This window comes from Anomalospiza imberbis, chromosome 12, assembly GCF_031753505.1.
Source record: "Anomalospiza imberbis isolate Cuckoo-Finch-1a 21T00152 chromosome 12, ASM3175350v1, whole genome shotgun sequence".
Taxonomy (NCBI): Eukaryota; Metazoa; Chordata; class Aves; order Passeriformes; family Viduidae; genus Anomalospiza; species Anomalospiza imberbis.
Genome location: NC_089692.1, coordinates 792,882 through 816,288, shown reverse-complemented (window position 1 = coordinate 816,288; position 23,407 = coordinate 792,882). Strand labels below are relative to the sequence as shown.

General features: G+C 42.0%; 1 long non-coding RNA gene across 1 annotated transcript; it reads left to right on the top strand.

The window, feature by feature from the left end:
* The first annotated feature begins 6,166 nt into the window (after positions 1–6,166).
* On the top strand, positions 6,167–22,061 carry LOC137480945 (uncharacterized). Its single transcript, XR_011003197.1, has 3 exons — positions 6,167–6,424; positions 7,890–8,039; positions 21,316–22,061. It is a non-coding gene; the product is annotated as an uncharacterized lncRNA (long non-coding RNA).
* Positions 22,062–23,407: the final 1,346 nt, after the last annotated feature.

The window sequence follows — 23,407 nt, the reverse complement described above, 5'->3', positions numbered from 1 at the left end:
CACTGAAAAGGAGAAGTTGGCCAAAGTTGCATTTCAAGGCATTCAAAGAGCAGGAGAATCTGGATGGGAGGTGGAGAAAAAACCTGTTCAGCTGCTGAGAAATGGAAAACATTTGTTTTATGTTCCAAAGGTGACTTCTGCACTAAGACAAAAGGGGTTTAATCGGAGGGGCTTTTAAAGGCAGGCATCCTTGTACGCATGATTCCAAGAGTTTTAACAGAAATAGAATGATTCTTTCTCTTAAATTCTGACTTCTGAGAAATTTGTTCTCCAGGTAAAGAGGCAAATCTTTCTTCCAGTCCTAAACTGTAGGGAAATACAGGCTGTATTTCAACTGTTTCAGTAGAATATCACCAGATTTTTGGGTATGATTTCGAGTTTTTTTTTTAATATTTGCTCTGTGTTTGCTCTGAATCTCAATATAGAGGGTGATTTTTTGTTTTTTTTTTCCCCCGGATCTGAGGAGTGCTTGGTTCTGTTTGCCCATCTGTGGATTGACAGGATTTTAGGTGTCTCACAGGAAAACAACAGCTCTTCAATGATGCATTCCCTGTTCCTGACAAGTTCACTGTTCATGTGAACAGGGCTAGGAATGAGATACAGACACATCAATTTATCATGGAGAGTGGAAAAAAAGGCTGCAGTCAATAGGACTGGAAACAAACAGCACCTCTCTCCTGCTTTTTAGGGGTGGTTTTTTTCCAAGCACACATCCAGACTTTAAAACTTGCTGGAGACCTATTTTAACTTGCTAGAATTTGGGGTCGAGCTGTCCCTAGAAGGATGTTTTTTATGGATGCAAAAAGTGCAAATTGAGTGAGGTCTGAGCTTTGGTTCTGCATGTTTTCCATGAGATTCCTGAGTACTTAGTGTGTTAATCAGTGAGAGTCTGCTGTTGCTCTCAGCCTTGTGGGGAGGATGTGTCACAGACCTGCAGCTCGAGCTGCTTGTGCTGCCGTGGGCTGGGTCAGACCTTGGGACACTGATAGATCCCAGTGGGGCAGCCTGAAATCCCTGATATGGGATACTTGATGGGTCAGCCCCTCTGACCATAAACACCCTGCCTTGTCCTGCTTCTCCAAGAAATCCTCCTGCAATCCTGCCCACCCACTGACCTGGGAGAAGAGAGCTCAGTGGGTAGAAAAGCCATCTTGTGTTTAGAACATGAAATCTAAAAGTGCAAATAAAGCTACACACATGCCATGACTGGAAATGTGTCTAGTTCCATGGTGAAAAAGGGATAAGGGTTGGGTTTCAAGTGTTTGGGTCAGGTTGTCCTTTGCTGTGGTCCTGGGTGCCTTCATGCTAAAAATTGCTTTAAGAGTTTCATCTCACTCTAAAGGAAAAATTCCTTAGGTGAAAAGTTATTTAGTTATGCGGTTTCTGCACGTGCCATAGGGAGAGGGCAAAAAAGTGCAGAGGCTCCTTGTGAATGAGCAGCTTTTCCTTGGGTTCTCCCGGGGAAAGATTCTTCTTTTCATCTGTCTGCTTGGCTGTGAGCTGAACACAGCAGCTTTGCAGACTTGTGTCAGGCTGTTTTTGTTTTAACAAGTCAAACATTAAAGAGGCTGTGGCTGTCTGCAAAAAGCCTCCATGCAAGAGCTAAGCTCCAGGAGTGCCTGGGGCAGGGGGTGGAGGTGGGATGAGAGGTGGCAGGGCAGGGCTGCTTAGGAGGGTTTTATTCCTTCCATCGTGGAGATGGTGCTGTGTGTGTAAATAAAATAATGTATTTCTTCTGCCTTTGGCATTTCTGTGTAGACTGTTGCTATAAAGGCAAAAACCTCTTAAATATTTTAAATTTTTTGTTTGTATTCAGAGTAAGAACATTTTGTTGTCAGGGGTTATGTGGTGGGAAAAGTATTGAATATTCTTAGTGTGGGCCACTTCCACTGTAGGAGAAAGCTCAGAATGTGTCTGGTCTGATGAAAGAGCATCTTGCATCTTTCTGCAAAACAAGGGAAGGCCAGTGGTTCCATTGCAGCAGCTAAGAGGTGAGAACACTATAATAACTTAAGAATATTAGAATATAAGAATACTATAACAATTTGTTCTGCAAAGCTGATAGGCAAATGCAAAGTTAGCCTTTAAAAAGGAAGGCACAAGTGTTGCGAGTGTATTGCACTGGAATTCTACACTTTTGTTGCTATTACTTGGTCTTTTCCCACCCTATTCTAAAGAGATATGTACAAGAAGGTTTGAAGTGCATAATTTAGAAAATTCTCCTTGCATTTTTCCTTGTGGGCACACATGTGCTGTAAGCTGTATGGACTTGGATAATATTTGTGTAACTTATTTTGTGCATTAGGAGTTGGGCTTGTCCCGCGTGTGTGCAGCCAGCAGAGCTGAACGCCTGAGGCTCTCAGGGCCTGCCTGATGGCCCTTCCATCCCCCTGGCCCCTGCTCAGCCACCTGGACTTTCCCTCTCTGAATGCACTCAGCCCAGCATCCCCGGGACAGCCTTGGAGATGCAGAGGGTGTCTGGCTCAAGGGTTCCGCCTGTGCACACCCAGCGCTGCTGAGGCAGCAGGGGAGAGAGGGAAATGGGAGTTGGGCTGGTGGGAAGGGAAGGCATCACAGAGTCCTTCAGGGGGGTGTTCAGGGGTGGTGGCCACAATCTCACCTTGGTGCAGCCTCTGTGTTGTCATGAAAAACAATATGGGGGGCATCAGACAGCAGGGTCTGGGGACAGTGAAGTGCGGCAGAATTAGCGCTGTTGTGCACAGCTGAATATGGGAGAATAAAATATTTCCCTCCTTGAGGCTTGCAGGTACACAAGTAAATCTCAAGAGACATGTTAATCTGAACCAGTAATTTGTAATATAACTCAACTAAGCATTGACAAATCCATTTGATGCAGGCCTGATAAGATTATTTACTTTTTTTTTTTTAAATTTTGAGTGCTTAAAGTGTTGTATGCACCAAAGCTGATGTGTCAAGATAAACGTGTATAAGTTATTTCCCTTTCCTTCCCTGTTTATCATCAGTGACTGGAAGAATAAAATACTGTTATATGCTTCTGGATCTTACAGTTTTCCTTTCTTTTATTGTGACATCTGTCACACAAAAAGTTTTATCCTCCTAAGCATCTTACAAAGAACTGCTTTTTTCATGGTGAGGACTTAATCTTTGATCATGACATATTTTAACCAAGATGTGTCACTTAGACACTGTTTTCTTCAAAACTGAGGAACTCTTGGAGGTGTTTACTACTAAACAAAACTTTGGGGAAAAAGAGCATATAATTTTTTTGTGTCATGAAGAATATTATGATGCAAGTGGGAGCAATTTCAAAAGAAGTAGAAAAGAGGAGAGGTATAAAACCTCGATAACAAGAGAATGTGTAAGTCTTCGTTTGTTCCATGCTATATTGATTTTTTTTTCTTTTGCATCAAAAAATGGCAGATGTCTCATGTATAGCAGCTTCATAAAAACAGGCTTAGTGGCGCTGCTTTGAAAAATGTGTGACCAAATTCTGAGTTCAAATATAAGTGACAAACCTTCACACATGTCACTGAAATTTCACTATTACACAACAGGAGACAATTTTGTGCTTCAGGTTGTATGGGTCCCATTTAGTTTGGATTTCCACCCGGAATCATAATCATTGGATACTTCTTCATCTTTGTTCTGAATTTCATGAAGATTAAAAGCAAAAAGCAAAAAAAAAAATCCTGTGAAAAATGTTTAAAAAAGAAGACATTAGCAGGAGACTTCAGGATTTCCACTAATAAAAGGAAAAAGTGGTTGAATAATTCTCTTTATTTTCAGTGCTATGTAGGTATGCAGTGCTGTGCAGTTCAGTGTGTGCACGTGCGGTAACGTGAAAAGTGAGGAGGCAATGGGAAGGTTAACCTCTCCTCCAGCACCAGCTCAGAGCTGCTGCTGCTGGAGGCACAGTCTGGGCTCAGTTCCGAAATGGCTGCAGAAATAGCAGCAGTGAGTGCATTGATCCCTCACAGCTCCCCAGAGGAGTTCAGCTCACTTTTATCTGCCTTTTTGGAGGGGCAGTCCCTCTCCTAGAAGCACATAGCAAATTTCTCAAGGCACTTTTAAAACACCGTTTGAATAATGCAGCCTGGACTGTTCGCTCCTGCTCTGAGCAGACACAAGGGGAGGCAGCTTTCCTTTCCTTTTCCTGGAGAGAAGGGGGACATTGGGCAGGGTGTGCACAATTCCTCCCGCAGTGGGAGCCACGCCCATGGAGCACACCTGGAGACAGCTCCTCCCCTCCACCAGGTTGTTCTGTGTCACACGGGTCACCTCTGGAGCTGCTCCTGTGGGCTTTCCTGGGGAGGAGCAGCAGAGCTTCAGTTCCCAGCCCAGTTCTCCATCTCCTCCTGGAACAATCCCTCCTTAATGGTGGCCACAGCTCCTGCTTGGGGCATCTGCTGCTCCCTGGTAGCTGTTCCTGGGGTCAGAGCTGGTTTGCAAAGATGGGGATGTTCCAGCTCTGCCTGGGTTTGCCCTGAAGAAGGGAGAAAAGCTCTTTATCCGTGTAGAAACACAACAGTGCAGCCACATGAAGGAAATGGGTTTAGTGGGGGGATTTTTCCTGCATGTCAGGCCCCAAGATGAGGAAGCAGAGGGGGAATTTCAGTAGGAGCAGCAGTTTCTGCCCCTGCAGTGGCTTGTGGCAATTCCTGAATTCCACCCTGCTCTGAAAAAGCATTTCCCTGCATATTTCTGCCTGCTTTTCCCAGCCCTACAGCTGCAATCACAGAATGGTTTGTGTTGGAATGGACCTGAAAGGTCATTCCACGCCCTCCACAAGACCAGGGACACCTTGCACAAGACCAGGGACACCTTGCACAAGACCAGGCTGCTCACAGCCCCATCCAGCCTGCTCCTGAGCACTGCCAGGAATGCTCAGATCCCAAAACAGCACCCATCCCACAGCAGCCACTGTTCTGGGCATGGATCATTCACAAAGCAGATTGGAGCGCAGCCATCAAACAATCTCCCCTTGCAAAAGCTGCTGTTTCTGTTCATGATTTAAAGCACCTGAATGCAAACCCACAGTATCCAAAATAGATAAAATCTATTAAGGAAAGATATCTGGGAGGAAAGGTGTGGAATCAAATGGTCACTCCATGTAAACAGAGCACAGACATGTCCATTGCATCTATTGGAGGATGTGAGAAAAATTTAATTTACAGATTTAAAACGTGCAGTATTTGAAAACAGTAATTATTGTCCAGAGTTACAAAATGGAAAGATATGATAGATTTTAGGGTATTGAAACTGGCTGTGTTTTCTGCCTGTTTTTCCCTGCAGATTTGTGTTTGAAGAGCTGTAGATTGAGGTTTTGTCATAGTTCCTAAGGTTAATACGGATTCGCTTGTAGTGTCTGGCTATTGATCTCTGCTTCTCTCTGGTTTATAAGATATTTTGATTGTCATCTTGCTCATTCACTGTTAAGGTTGCAAAATAAGATTTCTGTGTATTATTCCATGGCATAGAAGAGTCAAAAATATCCTTTTGCTTCTCCATCTCCATCTCTAAGTAATTTCCATGCTGTAATTTTTACTTTAATTTTCCCCTTCACTCCCATTAGCCTTTAATTGTTGTGAGTGGGATTTGGGGAGTGGGATTTATGCCTGGGTGTTCAGAAACCCCTCAGCATGAGATCAGCACACCTGTCTACAGCTCTTCAGAGCTGCCAGGAGCATGAAATATGAATTAAAATGAGTAATTAAGCACATAAACAGTTTTAAAGATGCTTACAGTAAGTGGTGATGTACTTCAGTCATGGAACTGCCTTCCCCACCCAAAGTGCACTCAGAGAAGGACAAGTCTGACATTTTTATTCCTGGGAAAAGCAGTAGTCATTGCAATCAGCTGGGCTAGCCTGGGCTTTGCCTTACTTTTCATGAGGTGTTTCATTGTAGATGAAATTATAGTGGTTTGTGAAGTGATCTGAAGGTAAAGAAATGGTGGCTCTGTCTGAATGGCTGAGCTCCATCATGTCAGCAAGGACTGGGAATTCTCTCCTGAATTTTACATCCTATTCTGTCAAGCCTGCCCAGGTAACTTTCTAATATCAACAATTCACTTTCTTTCCTATTTTCAGTGTAACTTATTGACACATCTACCTGAAGGTCTTCTTTTAAAAGAGAGAACTCTCAAATACATCTGGAGTATTTTAAAGTAACGAACCCTCCAGGAAGAGCTCAGGGACCTGTGAGGGGGCTGTGGAGTGGAGGTTCAGCTGCTGGCAGGGGCAGCTGCCTGCAAGCCCTGGTCCTTGCTCTTGGCTGCTCCCTGAGAGCAGCCAGCAGGGAGGAGGAAGGGCAGGAAGGGGAATTTTGGGAGCAGTGGGATATGTTTGTGCCTGTCTTGGCCTTGTCAGGGAGAGAAAGAAAGTGCTTCCTTGAAGGCTTTTTTCCCCTCAGTCTTTATGGAATGAAACAGCAGGAGCCCATGTGTGTGAGTGCCTGTGATGGGAAGAGCCCCCAGGGGAGGCAGTCCTGCTCCCACTGGTGCCTTTTTGGGACTACCTAAAAACAGAGGCCAGACAGAGTTAAGGGGATAAAAAGCAGCTCTGTTTATTGGAGGGCCTTCAGGCACATTTTGGGCAGAGCCCTCCCCCAGGGGCTACACCCAAAATGGACCACGGGTCACAGCTTTGCACACTTCTGTAATCTCGGTCCATCTGCACATTGGGGGTTAACCCCCAATTACAGCTTCAGCTAATGAAGGCATTGACCCCAAGTCTGCCTCCCCAGCTCCCTTTTGTTTCCATCTCTCGGGCTGAGGCAGTGAGGTGTCCTTGACTGCCAGGCCTGGAGAGGAATTGTCGTGTCTGCCCAAAATGGGGAAGCAGCAGCTCACACTGTGTGTGGAGTTTAGAGTTCTACACTGAAGAGCTGCAGGATTACAAATGGATGGAAAATAGAAAAGCTGAAATCTTAAGGCATCACCACACAGAGGTGGAGTTTGGGAATTCTCCCTGGGATGCAGGAACTGTGCAGAGGAACGGGTCAGTCTGGCAGGCAGCACTGGCCTTCCTGAAGTAATGCTTGTTCCTGAGTGATCATTTGTATTTATCTGCTCAAATACAGTGCTCAGGACTTGTTTTGGTTCAAACAGCATGAGAGCACTGGAGTGAATCAGAGCAGTGTCTGCAGGGATGGGCAGGGCTGTAGGGAACCCTGCAAGAGCAGTGCATCAGCACCTTCCCAGCTCTTCCCATGAGCCTGCCGGGATCCCTGGATTTCCTGACTCAGAGGTGATGTGTTGGTGCTCAGCAGCCTTTGATAATTCCTCCAATGGATTTGTTTCATTGGCCTCTGGGTGCCTCTGGGGCCCTGGTGTGCTCAGAGACACGATGGGAAAATGCACACATTGTTAAAAGTTATTGATTGCTTCCTGGGCCTGGGATATCGGCGCTGATTTCCATGTGAGTGCGCTAAGTGTCCATCCACATGCATCAATCACTGGTGGAGCAAAGCAGAACGATCCAGAAATGCCTTCCCAGGCTGAGCTGACTTGGAGGTGTTCATAAATAACGCTTGCATGCGCTCGTGAGGTGCTGGTTTTATTGGGTTTAAATTATTAATGGCTGCAACATTATTATTGGTGTTTGCTCTGCATTGGATTGGATTTCTATGCTAATAATGCTGCTGCCTGGTGCCCATGAGGGGCTGGGGTTGCTGTCAGCCCTTGTTTGAGGCTGCTCTCCCCCTGACCTTTCTGCAGTGCACAGGGAGGTGCAGACCCTGCCCAAAGCCACCGTGCAGGAGCTCTCGGGCAGGAGCTGCTCTTGAGCTCTTTTCCTGGGGAGGGAGAAGGGCTCTGCTGGCTCTGCACACTTTGCAGCAGCTGTGAATGACAGAATGTGGCTTAGATTTAGACAATTTCAAATCCAATTGTTCAGTGACCTCTTCCAGGTATTGCAACAAAACATCCCTCTGCACACAAGGCCAAGCCAATGACACAATCCTGTCCCTGAATTGGTTTCCTTCTCGGTGCAGCAAAAGGGAAAAGAAAAGAAAGAGAAGTGCTTCCATGCTGTGCACTTATTAAAGTCACATTCAAAGGTATGTTTTGACTTTGTCTCTTCCCTGCCTCCAGCCTGGCCCTACTCCTTTGTGTTCCTCTCTCTGGGTCTCGATTTTATTCCACTTAAAGCTCTCCAAAGTTTCCAAGTTAACTTGACCTGAAACAGTGTAAAGCCTTGAGCAACATTTGAAGTGAAGGTCATGAAGGAATAAAATCTTTTGCTAGATCAACTGAAGTAGCATGAAAGCAATTAGGGGAATTTTTCCACTCATCTGATCAATTAGTTTAATAAAAACAATGTATGCCTCTGCAACAAATTCTCCTTTTGGTGTCTCTAAGCCACAAAAGCTGCTCAACGCCACTCTGTAAATAAATAAATACAATCAGGGCTGGGCCATATTTGTCAAGCACCCTGGAAGGTGTTTGCTCTTTCAAATGCCTCCCTGCCTCTGGATTTGCTGTCCATGTGTTTGGAATGTGACGTTCCCACTGAAAAGACATGTTAAAATTAGCCTTAAAAAGAAACAAAATGCAACAAAAAACCATTGTTTTTCTGAAAGGACTGCTGAGAATGGAGTTGGTGATAAGAACCTGGCACATATTCAAGATGATTTAGTTCATTTCTTGGTCTGGTTTCCTCCTGAACAGAATTAAACCAGAAAAACCCAGTGCCTGTGTTTTCCAGGGTTTGTGTCACGTGCTCAGTTTATCTGATATTGATGTCATAGGAGGTTGAGGGCTTTTTCCCTGGAACAAATCTGACTTTCAGACAGTTCCAAAGTGTGTGTTTAACCACACCTCCACTGACTCCCTATCCCATCATAACAGCTGAACCAGGATTTCTTCTGGAGCAATATTCAAATCAGTTTTTAATGAGCTATGTAATGAAAGGCTAATTGAGGTGAATTCATTAAAGGTTTCCAAATTATGCTTATCGGAGTAGCTATGTTTTAAGTGTTAAATATTTATTTTATACTGCATTGTTTGATCATGAAAGCACATCTAAAACTTTTAAAATGCCTAATTAGGCTTTCTATCCACTTTCTTTAATACCCCATGTTGAATTTACCACGTGTGAATTTAATATATTGCTGGTGTTTACCTAACATAATTAACAAAGCAATTGAGGGGCGTTTTTAGAAGCTTAGATAATACAGAATTAGAGTACATTGGAAATAGTGATATTGTTGGGTTTTTAATTAATCTCAGTCTCATTCTGGATGGATGTTAGCTATATTTAATGCTTATTTTCTTAATCTTGAAGCATTTCCTCGACATCAGGCTAACTGCATGGGATATTACCACATTATTATAGTATAATTTTATTTTAATTTTTTTCAACCATCAGTTAATGAACAAGAACATTAATTAATCAATCTGGTAGATTTCTCTTTCTGGGAGTACTTTCCTCTCAAATCAAAGTACATTTGGAAAATAGGCACTCAAGTTGACTTTAATCTTTTTGTCATTGACAGAAATACCAAAGTAGTTGACTGGAAATGTGGGGGAAAGGAAGAGAAAATAGAGCAAGAAATCTGAGGCAGACAATTCCCAGAGTTAATCTACATTTCCTGAGCTCTCAAGATTTGCTGTCAATAAATGGGTCATCAGGATAAAAACCTCTAAGGAAGAGGGCCACAGAGACCTCGTGGAAATAAACACTTTTTTCCTCCCATGTTTCTCTTTTGTTCATTTGAGTGGCTGGAGGTGAGCAGCCCAGTCAGCCTTTCCTTGTGTTTGGTACTCTTGGGATCCAACAGGGCTGCAGGAGGTGCACAACATTCCTGCAGCTGAGGGTTGGGAAGGGCTCATCAGTGCAGGAGAGCAGCAGGAGCTAAACCTGAGTGAAACATTAGTGCTTATAGATCCACCAATTTCACCCTGCACTGGTGACCCTGGGACTGATCCCTCTGCAGTGTAGGCTCCCAGGCTGGAATGTTGCAAGTTATTTTATGGTCTTGTACTCTTAGTGGGATTTCTCCCATTAGTGCATGAATGGTCCATTTCTGTACTGTTGAGCACAACAGGAACATCTCTCCTGCAAGAGGTAAGAATTTTTTGCAGGAGAGTTCTCTCATTGTTAGGGTGGTGACAGAGTTGTCACTGCACTGTGCTGTGCCCTGATGGAAGATGGAGTCATAGTAATCTCAACAGTCGAAGTGTTTGAGTGTTTATTGCTCAAGGATTAGAGAATTTCTGCCAATGAGAAGCTTTTTCAGTTTTGCCAGACAAACTGAAATATCAGTGAAAATTTAAGCTTTTATGTTCAGGGACATGAAATGAGAACAAAGAGATTTTTCTTCAGACTTTTGCAATCCCATTTTAGTTTTTTACCAAGTGTTTCCTTCAGGTGGCCACAAACATCCCATCAGTCTTAAAGTATTTAACACAAAAATATTTAATTTAAATGTTAAAATGTTTTACATTTCCTCTCAAACTGTTTGTGAAATTAAAGTCATCTTAAATCTGCTGAAGAAATTTCTACATCCCAAGTGGTTGCTGGCATTGGGTTTTTTTGGTAAAGTGATATATCTGAACCAGAATCTTATTTTCTGTGTGTGTTGGACATTCTGAGAGTCTGAGACATTAATCACAACATTATAAGCCTCCTTTAGTTCCCTGTTGTACACTCTGTAAGCTGAGGGCTCCAGGCTCTGCAGGTGATGATGGGATGGCTGGAGGAGGACAGCAGCTCTGCACCCCTGTGTTCACCAGGGTCCTGTCCCAGTGGGGCTGACAGGATGTGACACCTCTGGGGTGGACCTGTTCCATGGCATTCTCCCAGCTCCACCAACATATGGAGCAGTTGCTTCCAGTGCTTTGAAGGTGGACATTCCCTCCAGGAATTTATCTAATTCCTTTTGAAAAAAATTATACTCTTGGCAGAAGCACCATGCTGGGGTAATGAGCTGTATGATTTAATTATGAGTTGAGAAGGAAAAGTCCTTCTTCTTGGTTGTTTTGAACTGCTTGTTCATAATTTCATTTTATTCCACTTATGTGTTGAAAAATGGCAAATAATGAAAAATCATTGCCTATTCACTATCTCTGAGCTGCTCCTCGTTTTATAGACCTCGATCATATTTCTCCTCAACCACTTATTTTCGAAAATTACTGCCTGGATTGGCTCTCTGTGAAATCCATTCCATTCCTCTGATCAAACTCTTTGTTCTGCCCCCCCGTGAGCTGCTCCCTGGGTCACTGGAAGCTGAGAGTGGTGATGAGTGTGAGGTGCTTGAGGCGTGGGCACACAATGCTGGGAGGCCTGAGTATGCTCTGTGTTCTGCCCCCTCTGTCTTTCCTGAATTCCTGATATAACGTGGGATGTATTCACAGCCAGAAAGATGGGGAGTTGATTCTCTTTCCCAAAATGTGATAAGGGTCTATGCTTTTCATGCAAAAAAAGAACTTGTTCACAAGGCAACCAGAATGAATTTATTTCATTTTCACCTGCCATGGTACTGTAATTTCATATATCTTCTTGTAGATCTTATATGCGGTGATAGTTATAATTGTTTAAAAAAAATTAATATGCAAAATTTTATATATTTTAATGTAATATACATTTAATTTGTTTTCTCTCATATTCTTATATACACATTTCCTGATCACTTATTATTATGTTGAACTGAAAATATTCTAGTGCAGGTTATTTAATATCTGCCCTTTTTTCTTCACTAAGCAATTTTGACTTTTCAGTATTTCTTTCTTGTATGGATTTAATTTTGCTGGTTGTCTGCATGTGACCATTTTATATGGTCTGTAAAAGAAGAATTTTTACTGGCCTTTGCTTCCTGGATGTCTTGTTTAGGCTTAGGTGAGACCTTTTTTAATATCATTGATAGCTTAAACAATGAGTTTCCTATTTTAGTCACTACTTTAATTGCCCTGTATTAGAATTTGTAGGTAAATACTAGCTAGACTCCGATTATTATTCTTTTTCTTCTATACTAAATTAATAGTTTATTTCCTAATTAATGTTTCTTAAATTTTTTTTTTTGCTCTTCTGGCCTAATTACAAGTGCAATGTACTTCCTGTTATCCTAACACATACATGCATACATATATTTAATATATTTATCAGTCCTTTGTCAGAGCAATAGAGGTGTCTTCCTTTCCAGCCTCAATATGCAGACAGGTTTGCTTGAAATGGGAAGAACTCTGGAAAAAAGTTGGGAAGAACTGACATAATTGGCAATTGTTCATTTTAGGGGTGCACAGCAGAAGGATTGCTGCTGTTATAATTGTTTGGCTTGCTGTTTACTGATTTTTTTTTTCTTAAAAGAGTTGCATTCAAAGCAAAAGTTTTGGGGGAAAAATAATTATTGAGTATTACTGAAATAACAGGGCATATTTCCTCTTTCTGGCCTTTCAGCGAAGCCACCAAAGGAACACATAAAAGTGGATTTAAGCCCATTTTAAATTGAAATATTATCAGGTAGAAGAGAAAGATGTTCATGATCCAACGTGAGGGGAGGATCAATACCATAATCTGTGTGTTTCTAAATATGTTGCACTCCCTGTTACCAGCTGTGATTTACAAAAGGCTGGGCAGGGAAGGAGCTGCAGGTCAGTGATTATCTCTCCCACTGTCTCTCATGACAAGTTAGAACTTCAGGAGCTTGGATGATGGACAGCAGATTAAAACCTCAGCCTGGGAATTGCTTTATTTTGGGTAGCAGGAGCTGGGCACAGGTAATTGCCTGTGCCTTATTGCATGAGTGCATGGATCTGCTCAGCTTCAATGCCAAATTCACCCAGGACCACACCACAAAAATACTCAGTGTAAAGTGAACTTAGATAGTTTTCCCTCTCCTGTTTCTTTGGCATCAGGTAGAATATAAGCCAAAAAAAACCAAAAAAAAACAAAAAAAAAAACCCAAAAAACAAACAAATATATATATATATATCAAAACAACAACCAAAAAAACCCCTCCAAAACCCAAAAAATCCCACAAAAAAACCCCACCGCCCCAAAAAAAATAACCAAACCAAAACCAAAAAACCTATCTTGGTAAATAACTTTGTGCTACAATTAAAAACAAAACTTACAACAACAACACTTACAAGGCTCTTTCTCAAAATTATAATGATGAAAATAGAGAGATTGACTTTGTTGTTCAATTTTCAATATTCAGCTGTATTTCAATAGGCTCTGAGGCCTGTAAGCAGTGGCATTATAAGGTAACATTCACTATTCATTGACTAATCAATGCTTCATTTGTAGAAGTAGGAACACAGGGAATTTTATTTACTTTATTGGTACATCAGAGTACTCATCACTGCCCGGTGCTTTGGGATGTCTTAGGCCGCCCTGCAGCTGTTTGGAGCAAGGCTGGGCCTCAGAGCTGGTCAGGATTTTGTCTAGAGAAGATCAAGGAGATCTAACTTTAATGGAAATAGGTGTCACAAAGGTGGACATGTGTAAAAGAGCTCAGGCACAGATGATAAAACTCGATTGTTTAAGGGAGTAAGTCACTGTTTGGATCAGAAGCTCTGATCCCAAAATTCTGCCTTTATTGGTTGTTTCTAATATGTGTTGTCTTATTTGGAGGCTGGTTGGGATATTCCCTTCTGCAAGGGTTCCCCAGTGCCAAGGTCCACCTGAATCACTGGATCACTGAGGCTGGAAAAGCCCTTCCAGACCATGGAGTCCAGTCTGTGCCTGATATCCACCTTGTCCCCAGCCCAGAGCTCTGAGTGCCACCTCCAGCCCTTCCTGGGACACCTCCAGGGATGGGCACTCCACCCCCTGAGTGGTGGCTCTGGAACCTGGCCAATACTCTGTGACAAAGGTTATCCATGAAGCAGAGCCATTCCAAAAGCAGATTCCCATGTGAAATCTCTTGGGAGCTCTCCACCTTTCTGGGCAAATTGCACAGAAGGACATATTCAATTAGTAAAATTTGAGAAATTGAAATAATTCTATGATTTTAAGAGGATTAAAGTGTGAAGAGAGAGCACTGAGGTCTCTGTTTCTCCTAGGCAATAGTGGAAGAATCAGCAGGCTAGAGATGTGTTAATGCAGCACCAGGGGTTATTAAGAGGGAGGCATGGGGCATCTGTAACTAATTTTGTGCTAGTCAGCATAAATCCAGGGAGATCGTCCGTGCAGTGTTGGCTCAAACAATCCTTTTATTGGGAACAGAAGCTGTAATGCACAATGACACCAGACAAGATTAAGGGGGGACATAATGAAGTTTGCAGTGTCAGAAGATAGGATGATTAAATACCAGATGCCAGGCACAGCCTTCCTACACCTCCATCTTATGTTTTCTTGTTTTAATGAAAAATAAGTTTCTTAAGGAAAAAAAAAATGGCAAGGGAAGCTGAGCTGGGATTGTCATGTTATTGGAGGAGAGTTGAAAATTATGCACCTATGCCAGCCTGTACTTTCCACTCTTCCTGCTAAAGATCACTCTGTTGAAATCACCACCCCCTCATGCTGGCCCTTCTGTGCTCTTGTACCAGTTTGTTGTGTCCTTCCTCTCTGATTTCCTCACGTAGGACCTCCTTTCATTCTTTCTCAATGCTACTCTACTGGTTAGGTCTTTTCTCCCAGATTTCTTGCTCTCACTCTGTAGTGTGTAGGTTAATAATTGGATATTAATGGGACAGGATCTCCTCCATTTTGGCTCCCTTATTTCAAGTGTTCCTCCTGTGATCATTATTTACTCAGAACTTCTCTGTAATTCAGAATTCCCCTCCTTGATCTCAAATGGGTTTAGCAAGACCAAGTGGTTTTTTCTCTGTCCCTTGCTCTACAAACCTCCTTTGACTAATTCAGTACTTTCCTGGATTACAAGCTCTTTTCAAACCTTTGTCATTAACTGCTACTGAGGACTTGCTTCCTCTGCTCAGCTTCCAGTTCTTGTGCCACCAGCTGCCTTGAAAAAGCCTCTTTGCCTCTGCCTTTCACTCATTTGCTTTTCACACTTTTATAAACCCATACAAACTGTACATGAGAAATTATTGCCCATTATTACAAAAGAGGTGAGGAGGAGTTGGATGCAATTATGTGCAAGGCCTGCTCTGTGGTATTGAAAACATTAACACAAATAAATATCTTCATTACATTGTGAAATACAGTGCAAATTACTTTTTCAAAAGCTATTGTTCCCTCGAATGCCTTCTGTGTGCAGACACAACACCTTATTTATATATATTGCACAACATTTTGGCTGAATTTCAAGAGGAAAGGTCTCTGTCTTTCACTTTTGTGGCCTTGACTGTTAGAAATGCCCTTAAATTTTTTTACCTTTCTTTCTAAAAAAAGAGTTAATAAGGAAGGATGCTGAATGCATTTATTTTTATTTTAAAAATAAAAATAGCTTTAGGCTCCAAGACTATTAGTTGTGGTAAAATTATGTAAGGTAGCAGAGAAACTCTAGAACTGGAATCATCTGCTGAGTGGAAGAATCCTTCCAAAAAAGCTGAGGCAGAAGTTTGCAGCTCTCAAGTTGAATGTAGTAGAACATAACCAGAATGTGTTTGTGTGGCATCTAATTCAAACCTGTGACCCAAAACCACCAGTCTGACTTTGCAGAAGTTTAGAACAAATCTTGAAGAAAAGAAAATAACATAGGAAATGTAATAATATATTAAAATACCATGTGTTCTTATTTTCTACCTGCTGTGGGAACTTGGCTTGAAAGGGGTTAAATATCTGTATTTGTTTTTGAGAGATAGGAATGTGAGAGTCAGGGGAAAAGTGGCTGTATTTCTGCCCAAGGCCTTCAATACTTTTGTGCCTTCAGCTTTTTTTGTGCATTTCAACACAATGTGAATTTTCCTTTCAAATGTGGGAATTGTGCTGGGAGATGGAACTTCCCTCCCTGACCCACTTCTCTTGGATTTGGTGTCCTGATGAATCATTCCTGGATGTAATGATTGGTTTAAATTGCTGAAAACCAGCACAGTGGCTCTGGCAATGTGTCCTTGCTACCCAAACTCTTCAGGACTGTAAGCAGGATTTTCAAGCCTAAAGGCTTGATGGAACAAGGAAACAAAGATTTCCATCTACTTATGCCTCCTGTTTTGTTGCCTAATTATCTTTCATTTAGCCTGCCATAAAAGTCATCCTTTACCTGCCTTCTGGTTGCTTTATGGCTGCTTTTACAGCCTTTGGGGGACTAAATTGAAATATATGTTCTCCATGTGCTCTATCCCTAAAATAACTGATCAAGTCAACAATCTGTGTTTTATTACCCAAATGATCTAACAACCCTCATGTTACAAATGGAAAATGGTAAAGAGGGTTCAACTCTGTCTGCTGAAGTCAGCAAAATCCTTCTACCTGTGTTTTGGCAGAGTCCCCTACAGTTGGAGGCATCCAACCTCCTCAAAGCAACTGGGAATTAGGGATTTGTTCCCAGCTGCTTTAAATACAAATGCACAAATAGGTGCATGAAAAACCACTAATATAAAATATTAATAACTACAATGATTGCTGTATTTTTGGACAAATTTTTGGGGGGTGGTTTTTTTTTTTTGTGCTTCAGCTGGTTTGTTTTCCTGCAGGCAGGTTTGGGGGAGCTGAGGCTGCTGCTGTGGGCTGTCCTTTGCTCTGTGTCCCCAGACTGCACCAAGCCCATCACGATTTTTGATGGTCTGTCAGTCAGACATGCTCCAATTTATATAAAATAATAAAAACTTGAGAATTGAGGGGCTTGTTGCATGTTCAACTTTACATAAAATGTTTGGTTTCTTTTAGTTTTATCATATAGTAGAGTTAAATTTAAAGACAATCCTAGCATTAATATTTCTCAGAAAGTCTGGGATAAGCTCTTGATTTGACAAATTTACAAAGAATCAGCAGAAAGCAAAAAATGTGTGTACTGACAAGTGCTGGCGCTGCGTAGGATTCCTTGGATTCACACCCGGGCTGCAGAACTGAAAAATTGTTCATCTTTACTCTCAAGGCCCTCCAGAACCAGCCTTTAAATTGCCCTGGCATGTGGCTGTACTGGCTTGACAGGGTGGGCAGGGAGGCTTTGGGAGCTCTCTCTCCATCCCTTCTCCATCTTTTCTCTTTCCTGCCTCAAAGTCCGTCCTCCCACCAACTGGAGCTAAAGAACCAGAACTCCTTGAGCAGATATTGCTGTTAATGCTGCATTTTCCCCTCCTGATCTGTCATCTCTTGTCCCTTCCTTCTCCCATTGGATGTCAATGCCTCTGCCTGTGGCACTGAGAGCTGTTCCTTGTAAAACAAACACCCAGGGCTTACCTGGGAATGTGAGGAAGGCAGGTTGGGAGACTTATGGTGTTCCAAAAATTGTCTTTCATGCATTATTCTGAATCCTTACGTGCTCCCAGACCCATATTTTAGCTTGTTTTCAATTCACTGGAGAACACGAAGGATTTATTGATAACATTGATGTTGGCCTTCACATTTCAAGCATGTCTTCCCAAATCACTCTCTACAAACTCTTCTGAACAATTCCTAATTAGTCATGACAAATTTAATAAGCACCCCGAAGCATGTACTGAGCCGTGTGTAGTTTGTAACGAATGATGACAATAATACTTTTTATAATATGTTAAAATATGTTCTCCTTGTTTCCTCAGTCTGGGTGATCCTGTTTTTAAAAGTGAGTGGTGGGCCAGGCAAGGGTTTGCAGTGTCTTTGCTGGTTTTGCTTGCATAGATTAAATTATTTGAAGCCTTTGTAAAGCACAGCCTTACAAACACAAGGTAGTCTGGAGCATCTTTAGCTCTTTATATAGCTGCTGACACTATTATTTCTTGACATCTTCCTGTTCTAGTGGCATTTTGCCATCTGCTTCTAAGATGTCATTATAATGCAAAGTAAAAATTTTAGTATATTCTTCTAAAGTCTCTGCTTCTCTTGCTGTGCTATTCTAATTCCGTACAGTCCCCGTTGATGGATTCCTATTTCTCTTGGCTGATAGCTGGTTTATTTCCCTATTATGTTCTGCTATTCAGCTTGCATAGAAGGCATCAAGATGCCTTCTCAATTTAAATACTCGCCTTCTCTTCATTAACAGCAGTGCCTCGTCTGCCACCCAGACCTACTGTTCTCCTTTCACATTTCAGTTGTATAATTTGGTGAAGCCTGCAAAATCAGGGGATCTATCTACAACCTACTTTGGATAATTTTCACTAGGATTGATTGCATATAGAAGAGAGAATGTGTGCAGACTGTCTTCTGGATAAAATAATTGATTGAGAGAGTTCAGTGTGTTTGGGAATGGACCCACCAAAATAACCGTGCTGGTCTGTGCTATAGGCTCTGACTGCTTTTAATCTGAGTTTGCATTATGGCATGTAAAGCTGAATTTCAGCTTTTAATTTTATAGTTGGAGCAGTTCTGTGTCTTTTTGCAGCACACCCTGACACTTCAGGAAAAGGCTTTGTAATTTTAGCAAACAGAATAAGGAATATTCCTGTTACAAATGTATGAATCCATGGCTGTCCCTCATGCTGATTGCTATTTTGCATGGAATAATCCACAATTTGTTAATTTTATAACCAGTCTTAGTATGTAAAAAATTTAAAAATCAAGCAAACAAATCGAATAATTTTAACACTACACAGTTTGCTTTTTTCCCACCAAGGCACATTTTTATTGGTATAGCACATATGTGTTCTTTCATTTCCCCACCAAATCCACAACTGAATATTTTAAAAATTTCAAGAGTTTTAATCTTGTTTTTCTTCTGTAATAGACCCAAAGAGATGTGTTAGCTTCAGTCTTGCTCAGATTGTCTATGTGCACTTGTATGATTTTTAATCTGATGTTACATTTATCAAAATTTGCCAGGGCAGACAAGCATTTCCATGCTCTCACTGGGACAGGAAAATATCTTGGTGTAGAACACAGGCCGTGATGGAACAGAACTAATGCCTGTGGAAGATCAGAGCCATCTCCTGAGGAAAATGGCACCTTCTCCAACCTGAAGGCAGCAAAATGGAGAGGAAACTTATCCATCTGGGAAAATTATCCTCCCCATCAATGACATCTGGCTTGGCATTTTGTAGTCTCCGTGTTATTAAATGCTTTGCTGTATCATGCACAGGTTCATTAGTACCAATTAGGTTCTGTTCACATTACAGCGGGTAATCAATTATATTGGATGTGAAATGTCTTCTCATAAATCTGAATTACACTTTTCCTGGAGCCTGGGCTGGTGCTTGGGCTGGTGCAGACAGGGGAGAGCTGACAGCCCTTGCTGCAGATGGGGTTTGAGCTCTGTTTCCTCTGTGCCAGGGTTCTACCAGGTGCAAAATTAACTGTGCCAGGGCTGCCTGGAGCTCCTGGAGAGTTCCACCCTGCAGAGGTTCAGGAGGGATCCAGGCTGGAATCTCTGTTACACTCCAGCTGCTGATGGTCGAGGACAGGGACAGGGCAGCAGAGGAGGTCACCTGTGGGCACTCACGGGCTTTATTAACTGAGATTTGCACTATTCAGCTCAATGTCCTCTGAAAGGCAGCTGGGATCAAATACTGGCACATCAATTTGAGTTAATGTATCAAATATTTTGTGTGCTGGTTCCCTCTGTGATGTGAGGTATTTGCTGTATTGAACTGAGTCGGGTTGAATTCCTTGTGCCATGAAATACTGCTGAACTGGGTAGATTTTATTTACCACAATACAAGTTTCTACTATAAACATTTTATAAATTTGCAGCCTGGTTAACACTGAACAGGGCAGCTGAAAGATAAATGCATCCTAAGAGCTGAGATGTCCTGTCATAATCTGAAGGAGGAATGTGAGAAAAATTTATCAGAAGTGTTTGTCTCCTGAATCCCACTGAGCTTCTGCTTTTGCACAAACGAGCTTGGGACTTCTGTTATTTGTGGGTTTCAATGATCTATTTCATTTTTCTTTACCTGCTCATAATTATTTTTAATTTCTTTTAGCTAATAAATGCTTCTCCAGAAAACACCACTTCTAATTAAAAATCCAGCATGAACTCGACGATCAGGATCTATAGAAATGGTGCTGCTGCTGTAAATATTTTAAAGCTTCTGTGCATTTGCTTCTCCAGGCTTTGTGCTTGCATTGCATCTAGAATAAAGAGTGTAATTACCTGCAGTGCAGTTCTGGGGAAACAATGCTAAGGATAATTTGGGCTCAGTACTGCACATTTTTTAAAGCCACCCCACAAACTCTGGCTCTGATGACCAGCAGTTTATGACAATGCAGATAATAGCAGGTTTCAGGTTATGTCTGCCTCAGCCTTCAAACTTCAAGTACCTGAAGTCTCTGAGGTCTCTCGTTAGCATTTGAGAAACTTCTCCTCTGCTCGAGCATCAGTTCTGTCTCCTTCTGGTCCTGAAGTTCTGAGTCAAGTCTTTTTCTTTTCTGGGATTGATGGCTGCAATTCTCTGTTTCCTTGCTTACCCACCTCTGTTAGAAATAGGCTCAAACTGCTGCGGAGAGATCCTACAGAAGTGATTCCCAAACCTGAGTCCATCAGCACTGTAGCTTTGAGCTAAATGCTTTATTGATCTTATCTGAATATGGATCCTGTCTGAACCTTATTTTTTGCCTATCTGAATAGGCCAGGAAGAGTTAGGCAAGGAATGTCATAAGGATTAGTTTGTCCTAGTGAATGTGCACCCATGTGACATTAATTACCTGCTGTTAGAAATCTGGCACATTTGTTTCTAGCACAACTCATTATTGTCTGTCCAGTTCTGGGCCTCCACATTCAGGAAGGACATGGAGGGGCTGGATCATGTCCAGGGAAGGGAACAGAGCTGGGGAAGGGGCTGGAGCCCCAGGAGCTGGAAAGATGCTCAGCCTGGAGCAAAGGAGGCTCAGGGGGGCCCCTGTGGCTCTGCACAGCTCCTGACAGGAGGGGACAGCCGGGGGGGTCGGGCTGTGCTCCCAGGGAACAGGGACAGGAGGAGAGGGAACGGCCTCAGGCTGGGCCAGGGCAGGCTCAGGGTGGACACCAGGAGGAATTTCCCCATGGAAAGGGTATTCAGACCTTGGCAGGGGCTGCCCAGGGAGGTTTGGAGTGCCCATCCCTGGAGGTGTCCCAGGAAGGGCTGGAGGTGGCACTCAGTGCCCTGGGCTGGGGACAGGGTGGGCATCGGGCACAGCTGGGACTCCATGGACTGGGAAGGCTTTTCCATGAATGATGGAATGATTTCCTGAATGATTCTGGGATTCTACATCTCACTTCTTACTTTTACCTCTCTACAGTATATTTTGAGGGACAAAAAGTAATGAAATTTTTCTACAGTTGAAAAATCTTCACAAGGTTTATTTTTTTCTGTTGGGGACAATCTACCTCACCCATTCCTTAGAATTCTCCTGACAATCCTTTACTTTTTTCCCAGCTCTTCAAAGAAACTTTAATATTAGAAGGTGGATATCAATGCCTCTCCTGGATAATGCTTTAGCAGGAAGCACAGCTGACTTCCATGTCAGAATATGTTAGTAAAAATGGATGCTGAAAAACAACCTCACATTACTCAATATAAATATTTCCTAAAAGCACCAGCTTCTTTTCCTAGAAGACTACAAATAAAATTTCACAGCTGGTCCATCATTGAAAGTACAAGTAAGGTGCTATTTAAGTATTGTCAGTAAATCAAGGGGCTCAGATCATCAGTCTCTGTTTCTGTTTTATAGGTAAAGAAGTTCCAAATAACCCTTCCATTTCCTTCCTTTGTTGTCCTATAAATAAATTCTGTATGATGCTTTCTTAGATCTTTTTCTTGTTGCTTTGTTTCCTCTTCAGTCAGGTTTTTTGTGTAAGATGCTATCAAGTTAAACCAGGTGTGAATGCAAAAGGGCAAATGTATTTGTGGAAATGACTAATGCTGGAAAACACCAGTGATAAGATATTGAATATTTCTCCTTCAATGTGCTGAATTCAGACCAAGGCGGCAACAATCACAAATCCTTGAAAGGAAATAAAAGTTAGCAGTAAGTATGTTAGAGTAGCTTAATGTTTTTATAATATAAGAACTGTCCCTTTAATAAATAAAATAAAGCACAATAGCCCTAGAATACTGGACTTACAAGTTTAGAAACAAATCTTACCTTGAAGACTTAATCTCTTTCATTAAAAATAAATATTTCAAGGTTTCTAAGTCTCTTCTGTGAATCTTATTTACATTTTTATTAAATGAACTATATTTACATAGCTGTTTCCATAATGTTTCTTATGCTTTTTTAAAATCTGACAGTATATAGGTCACTAGAACCTTGAATTCCTGAAGTTACTTTTTAATGTGATGCTCTTAGGCATGAAAAACCTCAGTAAACCATTTTTTTGCATCATATGACATGAAATTTTGAAAGGCAGCCTGGCCTTACAGGCTTCATTTGGAAGGGTCAGAAGGGTTTTCCTCTGGAAGGCAAATGTGGACAGTTTTGGGGAGTTGGAGAGAAAATCCTAGGATTCCAGATGTTGTTGTGATTAAAGTGTGCACTTCTGCAAAGCTCTGACCTGGAGTCCTTCTGCTGGACTGTGCCAGCTCCCTCTGTTTTCAGGTAGAAATCCTCTAATCCTGGTTCCAAGTTCCTTTAGACAGCACTTAAGTGGAATTAATCCTTGTTCATCTATGTGCAGCAACACAGAGCTGTGGTTACCACTTAAGGAATGGAGGGGGGAAGAAAAGAGGAGTGTTTATGCTCCATTAAATATTTTCATTATGCATCAGATGTTAAGAAATTTCTAGTAGGCCTGAAGCATCTCTGGCACGACTGTTTGGAAAACAGACACAAAACCCTGTGGTGCATGGCAAGCAGTGGGGCTTGTTTTCATACTTAGAACTATATTTTGAATTCTATATGAGATGCAACATAAATTTAGCAGGGCTTTGGCACTTATTGATGCTCACAGAACAACTGAGATTTGGAAAACATTATTTCTATTATCAGTTAAAGTGTTTTCTCTTAATTGAATGGTGTGAGCAGGCAATAGCAGGGTTGGACAATGTGGATGTGGACTCCAGGATTTTTCTCCTTCTTAGCCTTTTGTGCTTGTTCGGAGGAGTCTTGGTGGGCTTTGGGGTGGGTTTTTCAGTGAGCTGGTTCCCTGTCCGGTTTGAGTACATAAATCAGATTTCCTGTGTAAGCTGGAGTGCAAAGGAGCAGTGGGTGCTGGAAGGAGAGGCTGTGGCTGAGCTCCAGCACAGAGCTGTGCAGTGCTGAGCCATCTCCTCCCTTTCCCTTGGCTAATTGGAATGTTCCAGCAATCCAAGTGGATTATGTTTGGCTTTCACTCTTACCTCATTTGCCTGTGAGAGCTGAGCCTCTCCAAGCGCCTGGTGTGTATTTACCAGGCTGTCAGAGATCCTGGGGAAAAGCTGCGAGGTAAATACACACCAATCCAAACACTTTAATTGCTACCTTAATTCTTTAAACCTTTAATTGCTGCCTTAATTCTGCAGCAGTCAGCTCTCTCTCAAGGGTTTGCTC